The 22,139-nt window shown below is 44.0% G+C and overlaps 2 long non-coding RNA genes across 2 annotated transcripts in view; one reads left to right on the top strand and one right to left on the bottom strand.

Moving 5' to 3' along the window:
• The window catches only part of A930011G23Rik (RIKEN cDNA A930011G23 gene), a 431,817-nt gene that overhangs the window by 36,890 nt on the left and 372,788 nt on the right, over window positions 1-22,139 (top strand). The gene's annotated exons all lie outside the window — the stretch shown is intronic.
• Window positions 1,847-9,750, bottom strand: Gm38691 (predicted gene, 38691). Its single transcript, NR_168095.1, has 2 exons — window positions 9,619-9,750; window positions 1,847-2,463 (listed from the first exon to the last, which is right to left on the bottom strand). It is a non-coding gene; the product is annotated as a predicted gene, 38691 (long non-coding RNA).

The raw sequence follows: 22,139 nt of genomic DNA, 5'->3' as shown, positions 1-22,139 counted from the left end.
GTGTGAGAGAGTACATATGGAGTGTATGTGGGTATGGTGTATGCACACACATGTGTGTGGAAGTGTGCATCTGTGTACATGTGTGCAGTGGCCAGAAGACAACAATGGATGTCTGTTCTGTCACTCTTCAACATATTTCCTTTAGACTGGATCTCTCACTGAAGCTGGGGCTACAGCAGTGGTCTTAGCCAGCCTCCTGTCTCTGCATCTTCCATCTCTGGCATAAAGATGCTCACGGCCATGCTCAGCACCTTACATGGGTTCTGGAGATTCATAGAGCCTCATGCCCACAGCCACCCCCTTTGCTGTGATACCTAATAGTCACAGGTTCTGGGGGTGAGGGTATGGGCATCTTCAGCACAATAACGCAGTAGCAGGAGGCCCATGTCTGCACCCAGCCTACCTGTATCCTGACCCTCTGTTTTCTTCCTGTATGCTTTGGGACAGTCAAAGGCATTTTTCTGTATGCTGGTGGCTTGAATTGGCTACTTTTCTTGCTGCTGTAACCTGACAAGGAGCCGCTCAAGGAGGAAGGGTTGATTTTGGCTTATAGCTTAAGAAGAGACAGAGCCCACCATGGCCCAGCAGCAGGACGGGGAGGTGGCTGCTTGCTGTGTCCACAGTCAGGAAGCAGACTGCAGACAGAAAGGGGGTGGACTCTAAAACCGAAGGCCTGAACGCCTGCCCCTAGTGACCACTCAGCAAAGCCTACCTGCTAAGGGTTCCACAGCCTTCTCAAATGGCAGCACTAACCTGGGAACCAAGTCTTCACATATATGAGTCTGCTGGGGACATTGCACTTCCAAAGCCCGACACTACTTGTACCTTGAAATGTGATTAACAGTTTATGCTAGAGTCTGAGAAAATGCTCATCAAGTGCTCACCATATACCAAGTACAGGGCAGGTGTTCAATACATGTTGCACATATACTGTGCATCTAAACCTGTATGGATGCTGTGCTGCAGACATTTCTTTCCAAAGCTTATTCCCTGTCCCATCCCTGTGTGTGTATGTGTGTGTGTGTGTGTGTGTGTGTTCATGCATAGGTGTGTATGCACATGTGCCTGTGGAACCCAGAGGTCAATGTTGAGTGTCTTCTTCAATCACTCTCCATTTATTAGCCTAGGCTGACTGTCCGGCAAGTCCTAGGGACGCTCCTGTCTCTAATTCCCCAGCAGTGCCAAGCTTAGCTTTTGACATGGGTGTAGGGATCCAAATGTACATCCTTATGCTTGTTTCAAAAGCACTTTACCAAGTGAGCTACCTCCCAACCTCCTGCAGATATTGTTCATTAAATTTTTCTTTGGTGACTATGCTGTAGGACACTTGCTGCTAGCACACCTCTAGTCTGTGTATTCTCAGCTCTTAGGAACCAGAGGCAGGAGCATGATTGAATATGAGGTCAGTCAGCCTTGCAATGTAAGGACTTTGTCTCAAACAACAAAACAGCACCCTAAACACCAAAATTTACACACACACACACACACACACACACACACACACACACACGCACAGATGCACACAAAGAGGAAAGTTCGGAAGTCTACCAACACAACTTATTCTATTTTAATTATTTAACATTTAAACATTCCGCACATTGTATGCTCACTTATGAGCTTCTAGAGAACAGGTTCACTGTGTGGGCACTGGCTTGAAGATATTAGCATGCACTGAGCGAAAGTGAATGACAGAGAGAGCTCAGGGAGGCTGAAAGGAACAGAGGTGACCCAGTAGCCTGAAAGTAGCTTTGATTCTCCCCTGCTTTCTGCAGAAGTCACTGCTCGCTTACTCAGTTCAGTGATTTTTGACTTTATCATATGACCGTAACCCAAAACGGATCCGCAGTTAGCTAAAACAGTAAGGTCTTTATTAGCTTAGGCAACTGAGACGTTACAGAGGTGGGTCAGGTGGCCAGTGGCTCGCCAACGCTTTTGCTTATCTCTGCCTCTCTCGTCTGTGTCTGTTGTGACTGCTTTCCTCCAGGGATATCTTTCCTTATGGTCACAAGATAATGCTGGCAGTGTATAGATGTCTGTCTTGCAGGGGTTGGAGGTTGGGGGCGTGGTCTGGCTGGAAGCAGCAGACACCCTTCTCCAAAATGTGACAGAGCAATTCTTCTCATCTCACTGGCTTTAGGCTGAGTCTTGGCCTCGTGGGTTATCACAGAAGCCAAGCCAAAGGGAAGCAAGGTGCTGATCAAACTTATTTCTTAAAGTTCAGTTCGGGCTCATGCCTGTGGCTGATGAACTACAAGGTAGCCTGGAACACAGGAGTCCCTGAGGCGTAGTTTATTCTCAGCAGACAGACGCAGTAAATAAACAATCCCCAGCTCACGTGGTTGCCAGTGGAGACATGTTTCCTGTGTGGTGAGATGCTGCAGAACCGGAGTTATAGTGTCTAACCGCACTATACGCAGGGTCATTTAATCATCTTCATCGGCTTTCTAATTTGTAGGGGGTTTCCTGAAAGTTTCAAAGCAGGAATTTGCTTTTAAAGTTTTAAGTACTTCATTTATTAATTCGCAAGGTTCTCACAGACATTTATGCCAGCTGCTCAACTGAGCATGGGGGAATGAGGAATTAACCAGACCAGAGCCCCTGAGCCTGGAGCATCCTTAGTTGGGTTTGAGGATAACTCTTAGTCATGGTCCCAATGTGACAGTAATTGGGTCAGAGCTGAGTCTTTCTGTCTGTGTCGGAAGAGCAGGAGACCTGCCAGAGGCTCGCCCATGCTGGTGACGAACAAATGCATTTGAGAAGGTCCGGTGGAAAGGTAAGATCAGTAAGGAAGACCGGTACAATTTATGCTTCTCAAATTAAATCGTAAGCCTAGGAGGGCTGAGAGATGGGATTGAACAATTGAGATTGGGCCTTGGGAAGACTTTATAGCCTGAAATGCATGCTGAGAGGTCAAGTGTGAACTACATCTAAAGTGGTCTGAAACCCGGCAGTACCACAGTTCATGACCTCGATGTCCAGGCCCCAGAGAGGGACCTAGGATCGAACCTGTCAATTAAATTCTTATTTTCTCTTCTGGAAGTAGGCCCTCTGGGCCATCAAGAATTTCTTCTGTTGATAAACTTCACCATTTTTACCGCTTTCTCTATACATAACCACCTCTCCCGGGAGGAAGGCGCGGATTCCCTGGTGCATGTAAAATTACTTAAGTAGCGAGAACCTCCTTGAGGTCAGAGCAGGAAGCCCCGTGTGTACGGGTCTCGGATGGGGACAAAAACCATGGTCAAATTACATTGCTTAAGCTGTATCCACCCGAGCAGTTATTTACCATTCTCTTGTGGAAGATCAAAGGAATCCTAAGCACATTAGAATGCATTTAGTGTTATCGTCCTAGAAGTTATCAAGGGAAAGCCAGGATGGTCCACACTAATGACATTTTTTTCCATCCTTGAGAGTATGACTTATTTATAGTGTTCTTTTCTGCCAGTCAGTATGATTAGTATTGCTTTGATATAGCTAGCTTGGTTTGGGTTTTCCAGCCTTTTTTAAAATGAGTTTTCTAGAATCTATAAATACCTATAAGACAAAGTGGTTTCTTTGGAGGGGGCCCAGTAAATAGCATGCTTACACTGTCTTCAAGTTTAGGAAGACAAGACTTAAAACAAGAGTAAAGCCCACTTAAGAGTAAAGGCCAGCATTGTGGTCCACGCCAAAATCCTGGCACTTGAGGGTCTGAGGCAGGAAGACTGTCAATTCAAAGCCAGCCTGAGCCACATAAAGAGACTCCGTCTAAAATGAAAGAATAAATAAGATGATTCGTAAGCTCAGAAGTGTTCAAAGTGCTGTCTTTGTTACTCAACTGGCTTCGTGGTTAGAGGATGTACTATCAGATTGCTTCGCTGTCATTGGCTGAACCGGACTATGGCCAGTTTTCTGTGGACCGGGGAGGGGAGACAGGTGAGGTAAATCTCTGCCTCCCTTGGAGGAATCACAGTTTCAAGAAGGAAACTGGGAAGGGCCAAGCTGAGCACGTCTGTTTATCCCTCACAGTGTAGCTGTCAGCTAAGTCACTCCTAGTGATCATGGCTGTGTCATTAAGCAGGCCTCCCTCCCTTGGAAGCCTTCAGGAACAGACCATGTTCCTGTTAACTGTTGAATAGCTTCACCCGAAAGCTGTGCTATGCAGCTTAATCCCCTCTCTCCGTATACCCAATCCTTCAGCCAAACAAAGAGGTCTTGGACTTAGCACCGGGCTTCCTTTGTTCTGATTGTCCCCTCATCTCAGTGATTTGGAGCTATCTCCTTGTTTAAGACTTCGTGAGCCCATCCTCTTGGCTTATTTAAAATCAGTTAGCTGTAATTAATACTGTATTTAACGCTCAGTGGGATTATAGCTTCTCATGTGCCAGTGACTGTATACCTATTCTCCTATTTAATCTGCAGGCATAGGGAAAGGACCTACCCTCATTCCTAGATGCAAAAAAAAAAAAACAAAAAAAAAAAAAAACAAAACAAAAAACCATGTCTCAGAGAGAGGGGACACTTTTCCAGAATAAAAGAGATGGTAAAAAGTGAAAACATGATCGCCTCCCTTGATCCTTCAGCCCCCAAACCAATCTGTCCTCAGGCTCAGAGACAAAAGGCTGACCTCAAGTACCATTTCTTGGTAGTCTCAGAAGTGTGTAAGGATGGGCACAGTGCAGAAGCTCGATGCATCCACCGCACTGAGATGCATCCACACTGTTGTGAGAGCAAGCAGAGCACTCAGTCTCTGATGGGGAAGGAGCAGGGCCAACATGGCAGTGCATGGAGCACTCTAAAAAGAAAGCAAGTAAGGTGAATGGGACCCTGGTGTTGTAGGTGCCTGTCCTCATGGCTGCTTCTCCATCCTATCAGTCAACTAGGAGAGAAGAAGCCACCAGGCTGCTGGGTAACTCTTCTCCTTTGTCTGTAGGCAGTGGGACATGGCCTTGGAAAAGGCTTGATTTGGCTTTTGGTGAGAGCCCTGAGACATTAGACTAAGTAAATATGTCTCCAGGGACATCCTTTCATTTTCCTCTTTTTCCTGAGCCCTAGAGGATGCAGGAGTCCAGCTCATGACAAGTCCCCAGTGATAACTCCCACAGCTCCATGGTCAGCAAGTAGTTGGGTTTTTTTTTCTTTTTCTTTCTCTTTTTCCCTTTTCCCTTTTTCTTTTTTCTGGTTTGTGTAGAGGGATAGGGAAGGGCAGACATGTGTGTTTTTGTTTTCCCTCTTGGTGAATAGGCAGCTGTGTCTGCATATACCTGCTTCCAAAGTGACCAGAGAACCTGGTCATATTCATCTCTGGGGTGACACAATTTCTTTATTTTTATCCTGATGTATAATGCTGCAAACCTTTCTCTTTGTTCTGGTAAGGCCACATGTCTTGCCCAGCTGTACCTTACTCCCAAACTCTTGGATGAATCATCAGGTCAACTGCACCCTGTGCCGAGAGAGAATCTTTTTGTGCAAAGAGAAACTCACAATGGTTATAGCAGAGAGGTGGGGCTGATGCACTAATGGCGAATATTTTTCTTTTTTTTTTTCTGAATTATATGAATAATATAAAATAAAATAAATGCCTTCTATAGAAGTATAGCTGGGCCTGAAGCCTCTTCTCTACGAATGACTGGCAGGGACTTGCAGAACCTGGTTCGTCATCCATTGTCTTGTTGCGTGATATGGGCCTGAGTTACAACATGGAATCTTTGAGGATGGGTTGCAAAAGGAAGTCTTAAAACACAGTTTACCATGTTTCTGAACTACTTAGGCTTTCTCAAGGCACACTGTCCTATCTCTGCGTCTTTGGCTCATTTATAATCGTTGGTAATTTGAATTAGGCCCCTTCAATCCCCTCTAATCTCCTACTAATGCTGAAAAGTAAAATACATTCAATAAGACAGTGAAAATCCATTTGCTCCATTCCCCCCACCCCACTAAGGAGACGCCACGGTGAGACCTGCAGGAAACATAACTTGATTTTAAATTCTATCAATAAACATGAAAATGAAAGGGGAGCCATGTTTGATTGATTCTCTCACCCTGCATCTGTCTGTTTTACAATCAAAACTGGAAACTCGGGAGAGTCCAGTCCATTGATTTTTTTTTTCCATGGTGGAGGGATAAAAAAGTAAATCAGTCATTTCTTTAAAATAATATCTTTGAGATTTTTTATAATTATCATTACAGAGTATCTGCTTGGTCCTTGAACTGATTCCCAGGCATATACTCATTTGCAGACTTCAATAGAAATACACAGCTTGCTTGTCCCTGAGTTTGGCAGCAACCCTGAGCAAATGAAAAGGAGGAATGGAGGATGTGTTTTTCTATGAGGCACCTGTCTTGTCATAGGTTGAAACGTGCAAGGTGATTCTGGCTAAAAACTTATGAATTGTTAAAGCTTGCTGTGGCTGGAGAAGTTTGCTGTATGGTTAATTCAAGCTCCCTTAGCATTGAAGAACAGTTTTCTTGGTGTAATTATAATGTGGTCTTTGTTTTTGCTTTTGTTAAGGGGAATCTTTTAATTTGCTAGAGTTTCCCTCTTTATCTTTCGTTTCCTTAAACTAATCATTTTGTGTTGTGTGTTGGAATGTTTTCCTACACGTATGTATGGACATGGACATGCCTTGTGCCCTCAGAGTCCAGAAGAGGAACCTTAGAGCCGTTGTGAGCTGCCATGTGGGTGCTGGGAATTGAACCTGGATCCTCCAGTAGAGCAGCTGGTGCTCTTACCTGTGTAGCCAGCTCTCCAGCCTCCTTTCTTCATCCTTCCTATTAACAGTTCACATGAGCACTACCTCTTGACCACATTTTGCAGTAGAGGCTGCAGCACTTGCTGATCTCTATGGTGTGAACACCCTTACCATCTCACTCTCATCTCCAGCTTTTGAAGTGGTTTTGTCCACTTGAAACATTTGGTAGACATATTGTTTATGAATATGAGGTTGTTCCATGAGAAATTCAGAGGGTAGAAATTATACTCATCTATGTGTTGGTACCTATATACAATTTGCTTAACATAAATTCTAGTCTTTTAGGATCATAGCTCTGAGGGGACACCCGATAGGGGCTGAGACAGTATTTGATAGGGAAATGATTCGATTATCTCAAGATAGAGTGTTGGCATAAACAAGTACAAAAGGACAGACTAGGTGGTCGGTGACTGGGATAAAGGTTTATGAGCAGGTGGTGACAGTCCAGACTCCCAGCTGAGAGCCTAGGAGCCAGACTTGGACTGATCAGTTTCATGGGCTTCTTCAGCTAGGCGGACATCTGTCTACTTGCCTACCCATTTGCCAGTGAGAACCTAGAGTGGCTTGAACTGGGCATGTCATAAGTAGGGTGACTCCAGGATTTGAGACATGAACCCTGAGGAAAGATCACATGGTTCGTTGGTACTTGCTTTTGAGGTTCCTCAATGTTACAGTTTTGCTCTCCGAGTATATAACTACACATGGAGAAATAGATGATCTGAGACAGGGAGCCATTTCTCTGACTCAGGCAAAATAGTCTCTAAGGAAATACTATTTATTAACATCCCCACTTACTGTGCTCATATTATTATCAAATGTAACTCAGATGTCTGCTAAAGGAGGTTGGTCCCTGGTCAAAACCTCTGGGATGGATTAAAAACAGTGAAGAGTTGTGGTGACTACTTCCAAATGCATATGGTTTCCCACACTGGGCCACAAGTATCCAGTTATGACTAGTAGTTTATTCTAACAGCTTTACAACATTATGTTGTAACAAAATAGTTTTGAGGGAAATACTTGCCCCTTTAATGTTCAGATTTTGAATTGCCTTTCCAATCATAGAATAACTTATTCTGCCCTACCAAGTGACTCTTAAAATGCAGAGACAAGGCAGCTTTCCCCCTTATGTAGCAGAGACTTGCAAACAGCAGGAGAGCACGCTCCTGGAACCCAGCCCGAGTAGGGACCATTTGATTGACTAGGGATGTATCTTGGGGTCATTGTGATGGATAAACCTTAGGACCATCTAAATGGAGAGATGCCAATTTTCTGGTATATAAACTTTGTTTCTCTAAAGAATAAACAGAAGGGTAGGAAAATGCAGAGCAGAAAATTCCAGAAATGTCTCTGTAGCTCTTTGTTTTACAGTTCTTACAGATTTTCAGTGGCAAATGCTGTCTGTCATGTAGACCAAACAAACCTCTTGCCCCTTAAAAGCCTGCCCATTGTTAAGTCTGGATTTCCTTCCTGGCAATTTAGTGTTTTGGTTCAGACAAGCTGGTGTCCTGTTTCATTAAGGCGGGAAAGCTAAACAAAAAGTAGATAATTAACCTTCCTAACTAACCTACAAAGTAAAATATGCACGGTAATGACAGTTCTTAATTAGCTGAGGACAGTGGGCAAACATATGTTTGAGAGGCCTCTGGGAAACTGAGACTGCAAATATACCTGAATCTCTATATTGCTAAACTTAGATGGCAAATTAACATCTCTGTAAAAGATTGCCAATAGCTCACGTGATTATTGATCCTAGAGAACAGCTTTCGAACTCTGATGTGCATTGTTGGGAAGGCAGACTTGAATGAATGAGCTCCTGTCTCTCCTGGCAGGCTGCTTCTGTTCGCACCTTTTCTATACTTCCTGGAGGTCACATCTTTGCATGGATTTCTCCTAGTGCATACTGGACATCTTCCTATTGTCTTATTGCTAGTTCCCTGGATGCTCCCCTTCGATATGGTCGTAATCGTGCCAAGCCTGGGGTTTCTTCCACAGAACATTGAAACCAGAGATTTGGATTTGAATTGGAATTGGAATCCATTCTTGGTCTTGGTGTGGGGTTGCGGGGCATAGATCCAAGAGAAACTGGGGAGTTGGTAACTATGGCAGTTCAACACAGAATGCATTGAGGAGGATAGCTATAAAATAATGGAGCACTCGACAGAGGTGGAAGGGTGCATCTCTTGGGCACCAGGCCCACCTTCTATCCCAAGCAGAGCCATCCTACTGACCACATCATCTATTCCCTAGAACGTGGACATGGCTTTGGGCTTCTTTGCTGCAGTTACTCTAGGGAGCCAGCACATCTCCATGAGTTGATCCTTGTGATCTAATGGGCTAACTCAAAGAGCAGCTAGATCCAGGCAGTAAGCAATCATCACAAAGCAGTCTGGGAAAGCAGTAACAGAAACCAAGCCACCAGCGGAGCAGGGGCCTAGCTACTCGCTGGGCTGTGACACTCATGTCTGGAGTGTGACAAGCAGAAACAAGATGTGGAGATGAAACACTCAGTTGTTGATGTCATGGATTGTGACTGGGTGATCAAGACAGAACCAGGCTATCAGTGAACACTGGCGTTCAAAAAGGGCAAGACATCATCAGGCTTGGGTGAGCTGCAGGGATGGCTTCCTGCATTTCCCTGGAGTCGTGGAGCCAGCGCCAGGGAGGGAGGAGAAGGAAGGCATTTGTCACTGTGCACCTGTTGTGAGCCAAGGGCTGACTGCATCCCTTTTGTGTAAGGGAATGTTCATTCTGGGAGGGATCCAGGCCAGAGTTCTCGTTCTCCCTCTCTCCCTCCCTCCCTCCCTCCCTCCCTCCCTCCCTCCCTCTCTCTCTCCTTGTCCTTTTAAATCCTCGAACAGATTGTAGGGTCTCCAAGCAGGTTACCTACCCTGCTGTCTGGTCCTCTCCTCCGGTCTTACTTGTCATAGGTACTTGGTATGCCTCCGTGAGTTGCCTCGTGCCGACACATCAACAGCTGCTTTAGAAGATTTCTGGGTGTTGTGTCTGAGGCAGTCTGACTGCCCTTGCACTGCAGTCTGTTGTAGTCATTGGATACGCTAATAATAATGGTTAACATTGTGACCCAAATATGTCACAATTGGGTAGGCAGAGCCTACCTATGTGGGGCTCTCCGGTGGGGGCATCTAAGTGAGAAAGACTCTAGGCCAATAGCTATGAAGCTTTGCAACTCGCTAGGATGGATTTTCAAGAGTCCTAGGGTGTGACTCCACACTCCTGTTCACCTACCTGGAATTCTCACAGTATTTATCTGTGCCTATGAGCTGAGTCTACTGAAGTGTGCGTTAAAATACAGCCAGCATCTGAGATAGTACATTTAAATCAGTGTCAGTGTTTGTTTTGCAAAATCATGGTCATGCTCTCTCCTGGGGCTGTTGTGTTAACCTTGGAATTGGAAAACGACTTTCGAGAAAAACTGTCCAGTAGAAAGCATAAACCTTAAAAAAGGCAGATTCAGTCGGTTTCTCAATAGGGGCAACTTTCTTGCAGACATTCTCATGGGTTCTAAGATATTTGACATAATTAATTAATTAATTCTATTCTCTCACTCAATTATTTGGTGGAGATAGTAGACCTCCCTGACTCTCAGCTTCCTCTCTAAGGTGAAGGTTCTGATCCTGCTATACTGATTTAGTAAGCATTTTATATGATGTTCATAAAATACAGACTATGTAGCAGTAGAGATATAACCAATTGTGCACAACGTCACGACGTTTCTCTTTGATGTTTGGAACATAAGGCATAGACGCATTTTGACATGACCTCCTTTACGAAAAAGCCCAGCAAATATAGTATAACATCATGGTGCTTCATTTGATTGGTTGCATCTCTGTGTCCTGGCTGTGCTGCTATTTTAGCATCATTGTGGCGATACGTGCACAGGCACTCTGTTGTATGCTTATTGGAACTATGGTATTTTATCCTAACTTTCCAGAAGTTGCTACTGGACAGGATGCAAACTCACATGTCTGTGAACAGATATTCCTATATTCTCAGGGCTGTAGTTTTGAGAATTTGTTATAGCTTTCAGTCACCTTCCAGTCATAAGCACTGTTATGGTGCATGTGGTATGATACACACACACACACACACACACACACACACATACATACATATATATATATCATGATGGTATCTCTCTCTCTTTATATATGTATATGTATATGTATATAATGCTGATATAACCATAGGATATATACACATATATTATATATACATGTGTGTGTAAATAAACATATGTACATATATGTACACACACACACACACACACACACACACACACACATGGCCCATGTGTTGAAAGCTTTGCCCTCAATGCAGTTTTCACAACTACGGCTTTTAGAAGCTGACTGAATCATGGGGTATAGATTTAGTCAGTGGGTTCCTGTCCACAGATTCATAATTGACTGTTACAGTAGGAGGTAGTGGAGACTGAGGAAGCCCGGTCTGATTCTGGGAGTGGCTGGGCCTTTGGAGGATGTATCTTGTTCCTTGCATCCTCCTGTTGGTCAATGCTTCCCGGCTGCCGAGGGGTGAGCAATGTCCTCTGCCACACAGTTCTGTGACCACTGTGATCTGTCTCACTGCAGGCCCAGAAGAGTGCAGCTGTGGACTGAGCCCTATGAAGGCATGAATCAAAATAAATCCTTCCTGCTGTAAATGTTTTCTCAGGTAGTCTGTCAGATCTACAGAAAGCTACCACAGAAAGGCTGCATCTGTCCATCTCTTATAGACCCACGATAAGTCAGACTGAGCTATTCTAAGGTAATTCTAACTCAACAACATCCGATACAACTTTTTTTTCTTTGTCTAGGAAGACTATAAATTAATGGTAAATGGGATCTTACTATGATATGTGTGTGTGTGTGTGTGTGTGTGTGTGTGTGGTCCTAGATACCATAGAGCTATTTAATATTCTGCAAAAATATTTTTACAAGCTCAATTCCAGTTACTATAATTATGACAATAATTTTTCACACCCTGACACCTATTGAAATAGCAACTGAGTTCTTTTCTTGAGACATTATTCAAATAAATTATATCTGCATTTAAATTAATCTCCAGATCATAGAAATTAGCAATGAGAAAAGCACATTAAATCACCTGTCCATTTTTTTTTTCCTGGAGGAGAATTGGTCTTCATATCAAAGTCCCTGGAGCTTTGTCTGGTGGGTTTGAAATGTCTTGAGTAAATGTTATTCTGATTCTGGGTGGCCACATCACCAGCTTCCAGGGGGAGGTCTTTCTCACAGCTGTTGGAATACAGATTTTCCGATGTAACTTGCCCGTGCTCGATGCATACAGACACTGGACAGTGAATTTTCCAGAGGAGTGTGTGCATTTCTATGTGTCTCTGTGTGTGCACACATGCATGTAAGGGGCTTGGGGGAGCCTTGGTAGGAGGAAGACAAAGACAGGGCACCCTGAGAAGAGCAGTATGCTTGATTATATTTGAAACTTGGCTGTTGTTTGCTTTCAATTTTTAATACCCCGACTGGCTTACAGAGTAGACATGGTGATACAGGCAGTCACGGAGCCGAGAGAGGGTCACTGAAAAATATGAATTACCTGATGCCAATTTGAGTTATAATTATAGAATATTTGGGAGGTAGAAAACATCCAGACGCTAACTAAAACATTCCTTAGCTTAAGGTTATTTTTATTATTTATTATTCTTACATACATTTGAGATCTGAAGTAGAAAGGCAGAGCCTAGACATTCTAATCTTAATATTTTTTCTTTTTGTAACCCATTTGCTGCCTTCCAATTAGATAGCTAACTTGATAGGCGGGCAGATAGATAGGTGGGCAGATAGAGTGAGTGTCTTCACTCACACAGAGCTTAGGAAACGGGACATTATTGGGCAGGGGACTCTTCTTTAATTCTTGTTTTATTTTTCAAACGTTATCAGTTTTCTTATTTATAAAGTGAAATAAACAGGAGGCCTGAATCAAACACTTCATAAGTGTTAGGGGACAGCAAAAAGTCAATTTGCATGATTAATGATGTAGTCTTTATTAAAACTAAACAAGTTTAATGTTTGATAGAGAAGGAGTTGGTCCTCTGGAACTGACATGAAAAGCACAGGGATTCTGTCTTCTGGAATGCTTCAGAGCCACAAGGCACTTTCAGGTCACATGGCCTCTCTTGGGTTGTTTGAAGTTCCACTTTCGCACAAATGACAAGTCTATTCTATTTTGTGTGAACACTTGCTGTAATCCCCCCAACCCCCCCCCCAAAAAAAAACCAGTATTAAGGCTTTAGTGATAATGGCTCCAAGGATCTCATTTCCACTGAGACCCATCTCTTCCTCCTCCTCCTTCTCCTCCTCCCCCTCCTCCTCCTCCCCCTCCTCAATATACCCTTTGGTTCTGTGCTAAGAGTTAAACAGAAGCAATTTGATGTCTTTGCACATTTGAATGCACTAGCTGTTGTTCCTTGGCCCTACCCTCTAGGCGACTCCACTCCTCACTTAAGATCACTCACTTTCACATCTTGGCTCCCTGTTCTTGGTCTGTATATGGCTGACTGTCCTGAGTGACAGTCTCAGGCAATTCCCTTCTTCACAGCCACTAAATATAAACCTTTAGTGCCTAGGACAAAGCAACGGCTAAACTTATATGTGCTAAATGGGTGGGCATAACCCAGACAATCTAGTGTTATCTCATTCTAATGAAGAAACAGTGTTTTTCTTTTTCCCTATTATTTTATCCCATCTGATCCATCATTAGGAGAAAATGTACAAAGACTTGTTTAGGAATTATTCAATTTTTCATAATATATCCTTTCTGATCAGCCAGAAGTATAGGAAGAATCACTTTAGCTCTTCGTCTCCTTCCTCTTCCATAACAGGAGAATATCTTGCACCAACACACACTCTTTCTCCTCCTCCCTGTCCACCGCTGCCCTACTTTAACCTCTGGGAGAACACAGCACAGGGGTTTGTCACAGTGACATTGTGACTCTACTCAGGCTGCTGCCCATGGTTAGAAAATCCTTGAGGGACCTAGAGAAGTCTTCTCTGAGGGTTCCCTAGAAAAATCCCTGCCTTCCTGCAGTTCCTCCCTTCTCCTCCAGGCACCGTTGTAGGCTCATCTTCTGGGAGAAACCAGTAATACGACGACATAGTTTTAGAAAAAGATAAGGTCTTGGACCTGGTAGTTGGTTGAAGTCTGATGCTCTGTAAAGAATCAAACGAAACCCAGTAAGTTATTTAAGAGGGGATGAAGCAAGTGGTTTTAAAATTGATGCTGCTGGCAAACCAAGTTCACTTTGCACTGATGTATACAAGTTTACACAGAAAGGATTAACAAAGCACTCAAGGGTAAGGAAGGCTAATAACTGCATAGCACATGGCTTCAGATGCTCTGGAGTCTGTCAGCCAGGTGATCACCAGCCCCGCTTGTCAGTTACCTGGTGCTACGTAGACAGAAGTGAAGGAGCCTCCCAGCCGAGTGCCCACTGCTGTCCGATGTGCACAGTTCTCAAGCCCAAGCATTTGTTAGTGGTGAGAAACTGAGATCAGGAGGACTGGAGAGTGCTAGGAGAGACCATTCCCACTTCCTTCCCAGGGAGACCAATGTTTGATCAGTCACGTCTCCAAGCCAGGCACTGACTACAGGGAATGAGATGGTAATTTATGCCCATCAGGTGCCTGGGCAGCTAGTTCTATAATCTGTCTAATTCTCAAACTGACATAGCTGCCTCGTTGCAATGCCAGAACCCCGGATGACTGCAGATTCCACCTGCATTGGTGACCTATGGGACCATGGAATAGGTTCCACCTTCTAACTTCCTTTAAAATTTTTTCTATATACCTCTCTATCTTCCCCATTCTCCCTATGCAAGGCTGCAATGCCCTAGTGGTTAGACTCTAAGGAAAAATGTGCAGCCACACAGAACAACTGGTAACCAACTAAAAATATTTTTTATTACCTGCAGGGAAACAGTGTTTGAAAATAAAATATGTTTATTTCATGTGGTGCTGAAGAGGCCATTTGGAGCCATGGGAAAGGGTACTCAGCTTTGCAGTACTGAAAGTTGATGTCGTTTACTTAAAAGTTTTTTTTTTTCTTTTGCTCATAGAAAAGAACTACAGTGTCTTTTCTTGGGGCTGGGTGGGGTGCAGGGATGGAAGAAGAGGAGAGAGGGAGGAGATCATGAAACTGTAACCAGAAAACCGGAATTCACCCCCTAGCCACATAAATAATTGGAAGCGCTTAAATGCAAATTGGCATGGTTATAGATGGCGTAACATTTGTTGACATAAATTCGGTGTTCCCAGAGGCGTAGAGAGGTTTAGTTGTTCAGATTCCAGAGTCTGAATGAATCTACATTTTATAAACTACATTTTCTAGGGTCTTGGCAGCAGGTGCCCTGGCTGGCAAAGCTGCCTCTGTGCAGTTCTCAGTAGTAGGCAGTGTTCGCAGGGCAGCACGCAGAGCACGTAGGTTAGCATTGCACCGCAGATGTGTTGTGACAAACGTAATTCTGTTTGCTCTTCAGCCACACGCTTGACCTGCATGGTGTTTGCCACTAGATTTACACATTCACTTCCTCATGCCTGTGCTGTTTCTTCCAAAGAAAGGAAGAGGCACCCAGGACAACAGACTTCACGAGAGGAGGCTGTTGATGGGAGGTGCTCTCAGTGTGTCAGGAGAAAGTTCTGGCTGAGAAGGGGTGGTGGGTGGGGCTAGGGGTGCCTTTCTGATGGACCTGTTACCCTGACAGCTCCTGCCTCCCCTTAAGAACTTGAAAACCTGTATGTTTCTGCCTCTTGGAGGAGATTTTGTTGTTGTTGTTGTTTGCTTTGTTTTGTATTGGTTTTTGAGAGAGGGTTTCTCTGTAGCTGCACTGGAACTCATCTTCTAGACCAGGCTGGCCTCGAACTCAGAGCAATCCTCCTACCTTTGCCTCCTGAGTGCTGGGGTTAATGGCTTGCACCATCACCACCACCACCACCACCACCACCACCACCACCACCACCATCGCCGCCTTTTACGCCATTGATTCTGTGGCTGTTTTGTGGCTGATAGCAACCCTCCTCCAGAATCATAGCTGGGAAACAGCAACAACAAGCCCAATGGCCACCCACTAACATCTCTGCAGCATGGTTAAATTTATGCTCACTAATTTCTAAGTCTTTTTAGACTGCATCTAGTAGAAATCACCTTTGAGCATGCTGTAGATACCCTTGCCTGTGTCTTCAGGCAAGGGTTCCATGCTGTGCTTGGACACAGCAGTGGGCTGTGTGAGCTTACAGCTCACTTGTATGGCTCCTGTTGGCCACAGGCTGGAATGGGTCTGTCTCTGAGCCCTACTGTGGACACTGGCTTTCAGTTCTGCCTGCTTCTCTGTCACTCACTCTAAGATCTGTCCCTTTTTCTCTCCTGTGCTGGTCTTTCATTCTACATGCCCTAGACTCTGCTCTTTGCTCTCTCCAGGCAATCTGTGGCTCAGTTCCACTCCAGATCTAGGTGAAGTGCTGTTTGTGGTCTAAGCAGTCTTGCATATGGTACTCTTGGGTAGCAGCAAGGACTGACCAAGAAGTTACCCAAGGCAGGATACACACATTTAACCCTCTCCCCCAATACAAAACCACTAGGCTGTGCCTCTGTTTTACCACTGTTAGGAAACTATAGCACATCTAAACTAAAATCCAGATATACAGTTTTTTTGATCCTATGGAAATATTAAGGCTCACCAAGTAATGAGTGAACTGGCCTCATTGCAAAGTGCTCATTTCAGGGGCAAATTGAATCTGTAGTCAGAGACAAATGATTTTCAGGATCTGCTTGATCTCTTCAGGTCCCAAAGCACCTGCACTGGACTTTAGTGAAGGAAGCACTGGATAAAGTAAGAGCAAGAAAGCCTCTGGTGGGGAACGTGGTGATCTTGTGCCTTTCCGCCCTTTGAGGTAATTTACCTGCCTTTCGCCCAGGGAGTATATATCTAAGGGATAGCTTTGCATCATGGAGCATGTAAATGAATTAGCCTTCAGGGTGAATGATTGAAACCTATTCTTGTGTTCCTCCCTGAAAGAATTGTCTTTGGACAGGGTCTAACCCTATAGCTCTAGAACTCACACATAGACCAGGCTGGCCTTGCAGTCACAAAGATCTGCCACACCCTTAGATGAAGAACTACAGCAGCAAGTGGTTCTTTGAAGGAGGGAGAGTATTGTTTTCCTTAGGGGCAAGGCCCTAAACACATCACATATACACATGCACAGACATAGATACAGATGTATGTGCATCTGCATGCATATGTGTGCATGTATTGATATATGTAGCACTAATTGGAATCTGGAGATGAGACACCTACATATACATATATAGCAACAATAATTATAGAGGAACAGGTTATGAGTTCAGGGGGAGAGATGAACACATGAGAGGAGTTAGAAGAAGGGAGAGGCAGAAATGTGAGTGCAGGGAACTTGTGTATGAAATTCACAAAAGAATTTAAGACACATATTAAAATGAAAACGAGATGTAAAGAATACATACGTATATAACCTGCACCGTGAGCAGCTTCTTGTGTTGCTCACTGTACACTGTGATTAGTTTTTAAAAGTGATTGGAAAAATCCCACGGCTGGCTCCCATCAGAAGCTCATAAACCAAATACAGGGTTAGTGATTTATTTTGTTCCAACTTGAAAAGTACAAACAAAATATCTATCATGTCTCTCTGTAGACCAAGCCTCTACTGAGGACTTGCGTGTCTATAACTGATGGGACCATGTCAAGCCTGAGCTATATCTCAAGGAGGAACTAGTATTATTCCCATTTGTTGGTAGTGGAAACTGAGGGTGAATAATCCTTAAAGTCACTCGGCTAAATAAAAGACTAAAATCCAGAATATCTGATTGAAACCCACTGATTTCTTTGTCATACTAGCCTGCTCTTTCCTGATTTGTTTCTGGCCAACTTTAGGGCTTGGCCTTCTCCTTTTAGATCTGGCCAAACACAACAGATCTGCTGTGTTCTTCAACAACACCCACACCTCTTCCTGTTTTCTTCAGCAACACCTACACTTCTGCCTGTATTCTTCAAAAACACCCACTCCTCTGCCTGTAATTTTCAACAACACCCATACTGCCTGTGCCCCTCAGCTCTGCTTTCTCCTTCTTTCATAAAATTAAAGATAAATTAAAGATTTTACTAAAAGTTTGTCTTAAATTTTTATGACTCTGCAAATTTAATGTCCTACATCTCTATATCTACATGCTATAGCTAGCTACATGCTATATCTACATGCTATAGCTACATGCTATATTTACATGCTATATCTTCATGCTGTATCCACATGCTATATTTACATGCTGTATCTATATGCTATAGTTACATGCTGTATCTACATGCTATATCTACATGCTATATCTACATGCTATGTCTACATGCTATATCTCTTAACAAATCAAATGCTAGCCATATTGACTTACCTCCAGGGCTTCTGCTGAGTAACTTGAAAGTGATAATCTTCAGAAGAACATAAATTCCATGCTGGTGCCACCATAGTCTGTCGGGAAGACCAAAGGCACCACTGTATCCAAGCACTGTCGACTAATGAATGAATTTTTGCCAGTTTGCATGGTTGATGCTAACAGAAGAGTCTGTGCGGTAACATCTCTCTATGAAATGGAAAATTTACTCTATTTTGTTTTGTAAACTTCTTTTCTTTGATCCTTGGCTTTTCTCTGCCTGGGGCACTGTTCTCCTGTGTTCTGACTACAGATAAAGCAGCTTAAAGGGGATTTTAGTCAGTTGGGTCCTGAGTAGGACAGGTTAACCCTTCACATCTCTTTGCACAAAATTACTAATCTGCAAAGTGTCTGGTCTGTTCTTGGATCAGACCCATAGGAGTCATTCTGTGTGCCATGCATCACCTCATGGCCTCCCAGGAGTTCGCTCCAGAACACATTCTCAACATCCAACACAGTATGTCTCATGAAGACCTTCTGTTGACTGGATGAGCTAAAGAAGAAGCGGCAGGGCTGGAGAGATGTCTTAGCGGTGTAGAGCACTTGCTGCTTCTGCAAAGAATCCAGGTTCAAACTCCAGTCTCCAACTGATAGCTCGCAACCATCCTAATCCCACTCCAGGAGATCCAATGCTCTCTCCTGACTTGCATGGACACGGCATTCACGTGGGTCATGTACATACATGCAGGAAAAAATTCATACATAAAATTAAATAAATCTTAAAAAGCTTCAAAAGAATGTGTATTAGTTACTTTGCTATTACGTGAACAAAACACTCACGACAAGACAACTTTATAAAATAAAACATTTAGTTAGGTTTACAATTCCAGAGGGTTAGAGTTCATGACTGCAGAGAAAAGGTATCTGGTAAGAACAGCTGAGAGCTCACATCTTACTCTGTAAGCAGGAGGCTGAGAGGGCACACTGGGAATAGTGACCCTAGTGACACACCTTCTGTAGCAAGACCACGCCCCTCAATCCTTCTCAAATAGTTCCACCAACTGGGGACCAAGTATCCAAACACATGCACCTATAAAGGCCATTTTCACTGAAGCCAGTATATCATGAGGGGAACAAATATAACAGATTGTAGGAGTGTGGAAGAGGGAGACATAATTATTCAGAGAGGGTTCCAGGAGGAAAAGAATGTAAGAGGAGCTCTGGTCCACAAGTGGGTGTTGGTTCTAAAGCAAAGAACTGTCTGAGGATCTGAACCCAGCAGTGTAGGATTCCCCAGAGTCCTCATCACAGAGACCGATACGAGTGGCCAACATGGGCAAATTCTGGTGTACAGGGAGCCCCTAAATAATAAGCCCAGAAACCAGAGACTACAACTGGATGTGGGGTGAGGGCAGGCTTGATTGAGCTTTTGTGTCTTCCCTTGCCGGGTTGTGGCTGTCTGTGCTGGTTGGTCTGTTGTTGTTGTTGCTGTTGTTACCAACTTGACACAAGCCTGACTCATCTAGGACACAGAGCTTCAGTAGAGAAAATGCCTCTATTATATTTGGCATCAGGGTATCAGGGCATTTTTGACTAATGTTTGGGGTCGGGGCACAGCTCACTATGGATAGTGCCATCCCTGAGCAGGTGGTCCTGGGTTGTATAAAAGAGCAGGCTGAGCAAGCCATAAGGATCTAGCCAGCAAGCAGTTAACCATGCCCTCTGCTTCAGTTTCTGACTCCTGATTCCCAAGCCCTTGTCCCAACTGCCCTCTGTGGTAGACTGATCTACAAGATAAACCCTTTCCTCCACAAGTGGCTTTCGATTTTGTCACAACAGAGAAACAAAGTGGAACAGTACCACTTTATGTCCTGTGCAAATTTACCAACTTGACAAAGCCACCATTTGCATTTTTTAAAAAGAGATTTATTTATTTTTGTATATGCCTGCACGTACATTTGCACACCAGAAGAGGGCATTGGATCCCATGGGACCACAGTTATAGATGGTTGTGAGCCACCATGTGAGTGATGAGAATTGAACTCAGGACCTCTGGAAGAACAGCCACTGCTCTTAACCACTGAGCCATCTCTCCAGCCCTCACCATTTGCATTTTAATGAGGGGAAACTGACACTAAAAGTAAAATAATTGTCAATGTTCCATGAGAAGTGATAGAGCCAGGACACAAACCAAAACTCAATCTTTCCCCCATGCTAACCATGTTGATGAGTGGCTTAAGGTTCTCTAGGGGAACAGAACTAAGCATGAGATATGTGTGCACACACACACATACACAAATTCACACACACAAACACATGCACACACACAAATACACAAACACAAATACACACACATGCACACACACAAATACACAAACACAAATACACACGCATACACACAAATACACACATGTACTACACACACATACACACACACACACACACACACACAGAGAAATACATACACACACTTCCAATGATCAAATCAAGAAAATCTCTCACAGGCGTACCCAGCAACTTGGGTTTTGGTCAGCTGCTGGTATAGTCAAATTGACAACCAAGACAAGCCATCATAATGAGCACTAGAGAAGGCCAGACTCCAGTCTTCCAGGAAGGAAGGCACGAGGCTCCTGAACTTCCACGGAAGGCTTTTCTCTACCAGGGCACAGAGACATCTACCAAAGACCATGAGTCATACTGTGACAGTATAACCAACTGCATCCTGTTGCATTAAATAAAGTGTAATGAGGGTTTGTCCCATCCTCTTATGACTTGCTGTTGTGTGTGGAGAACAGGAACAAGTAGGAGAGAGTGCAAGTCTTGTGGAGCCTTCCAGTCAGACCTTTGGAGATTCATTTTCCTAGCAGCAACTTGTGTGTCCTGGGCTGCCTCCTACTGAAGTCAAGACTTATTTTTGCCCTGTGTTGCTTCAGGTGCACGTAGACTTCTAAATAACCTCTACAAGTGTGTTGGGCAGGAGACACCATGCAGCAATTACATCAGGCTTCCTTCCTCATTATCTGACAAAAGCTGGAAGGACGTATTTACTAAGGTGTGTGTGTGTGTGGTGCATGTGTGCACATGCATGCACATACTCACACACATACATGCGGTCATAGATGTAGTTCTGGTGCGTGCTAGGCAAGTACTGTACTATTTAACTATGAAAGTTAAAACAAATACAGATGTAATTATTACTACAAATAAAAGGTTTGCTTTTATTCTTTTCCTTTTCCTTTTGGAAAGCTATAGAGACTGTTTCTACAATGAGATTAGAAACCTGACCACCACTTTCTTCTACTGTGGTGTTTGTATAGGCAGTCCTCCGGCTGTGCCCCGTTCCTCAGGATCAGGATCATGTGAGGGGTTGGGAGGTGGTCCGTGGAAGATCAGCATGGATAAGACTCACGATACAAGCCCATTGATGGGACACTGGCTATTCACATTCTTTGGCCTGGCCAGCCACGATGAGTTTGGTGAAAACAATACACAGCGATTGTTTCCGATGGATTTTGCTTCTAACCTGTGTTTAATGAGTACTCCCACGGCCAATCGCATATTGGCTTCTGGACCTAGGATCTGGGGCTCATTTTTCTCTCTCTTTAGCACTATCATTTCCAGAGGGCAGTGCATGTTAGAATCCTGTTCCTGGAGTCGCTTTGTCAGGAGAGAGAGATATCGTAAGAGGCTGTTGGGGACAAACAAAGACATCCTTGACAGGAACGATTTATCTTGCTACCTGCAACATGCCCTTTGGTTTGATAGCTGCTTGGGCTGGCTGGGATTATTTATCTTGAGCTCATGCTGATATATGAAAGTGTGCTCCTGGCAGGCTTCCTTCCTTTCTTCCTTCCCTGCCTGGCCAGCCTCCACTCACTCTTCCATATCAGAGGGCTGTCAGCCAGCATTGTCCAGGGGAATTAGAGGGGAGGGGAAGTGCCTGGAATATCTTAAGAGAAATGATCT

This window comes from Mus musculus, chromosome 5, assembly GCF_000001635.26.
Source record: "Mus musculus strain C57BL/6J chromosome 5, GRCm38.p6 C57BL/6J".
NCBI lineage: Eukaryota > Metazoa > Chordata > Mammalia > Rodentia > Muridae > Mus > Mus musculus.
The sequence above is the reverse complement of the archived record's forward strand: the minus strand, read 5'-3'. Positions and strand labels throughout refer to the sequence as shown.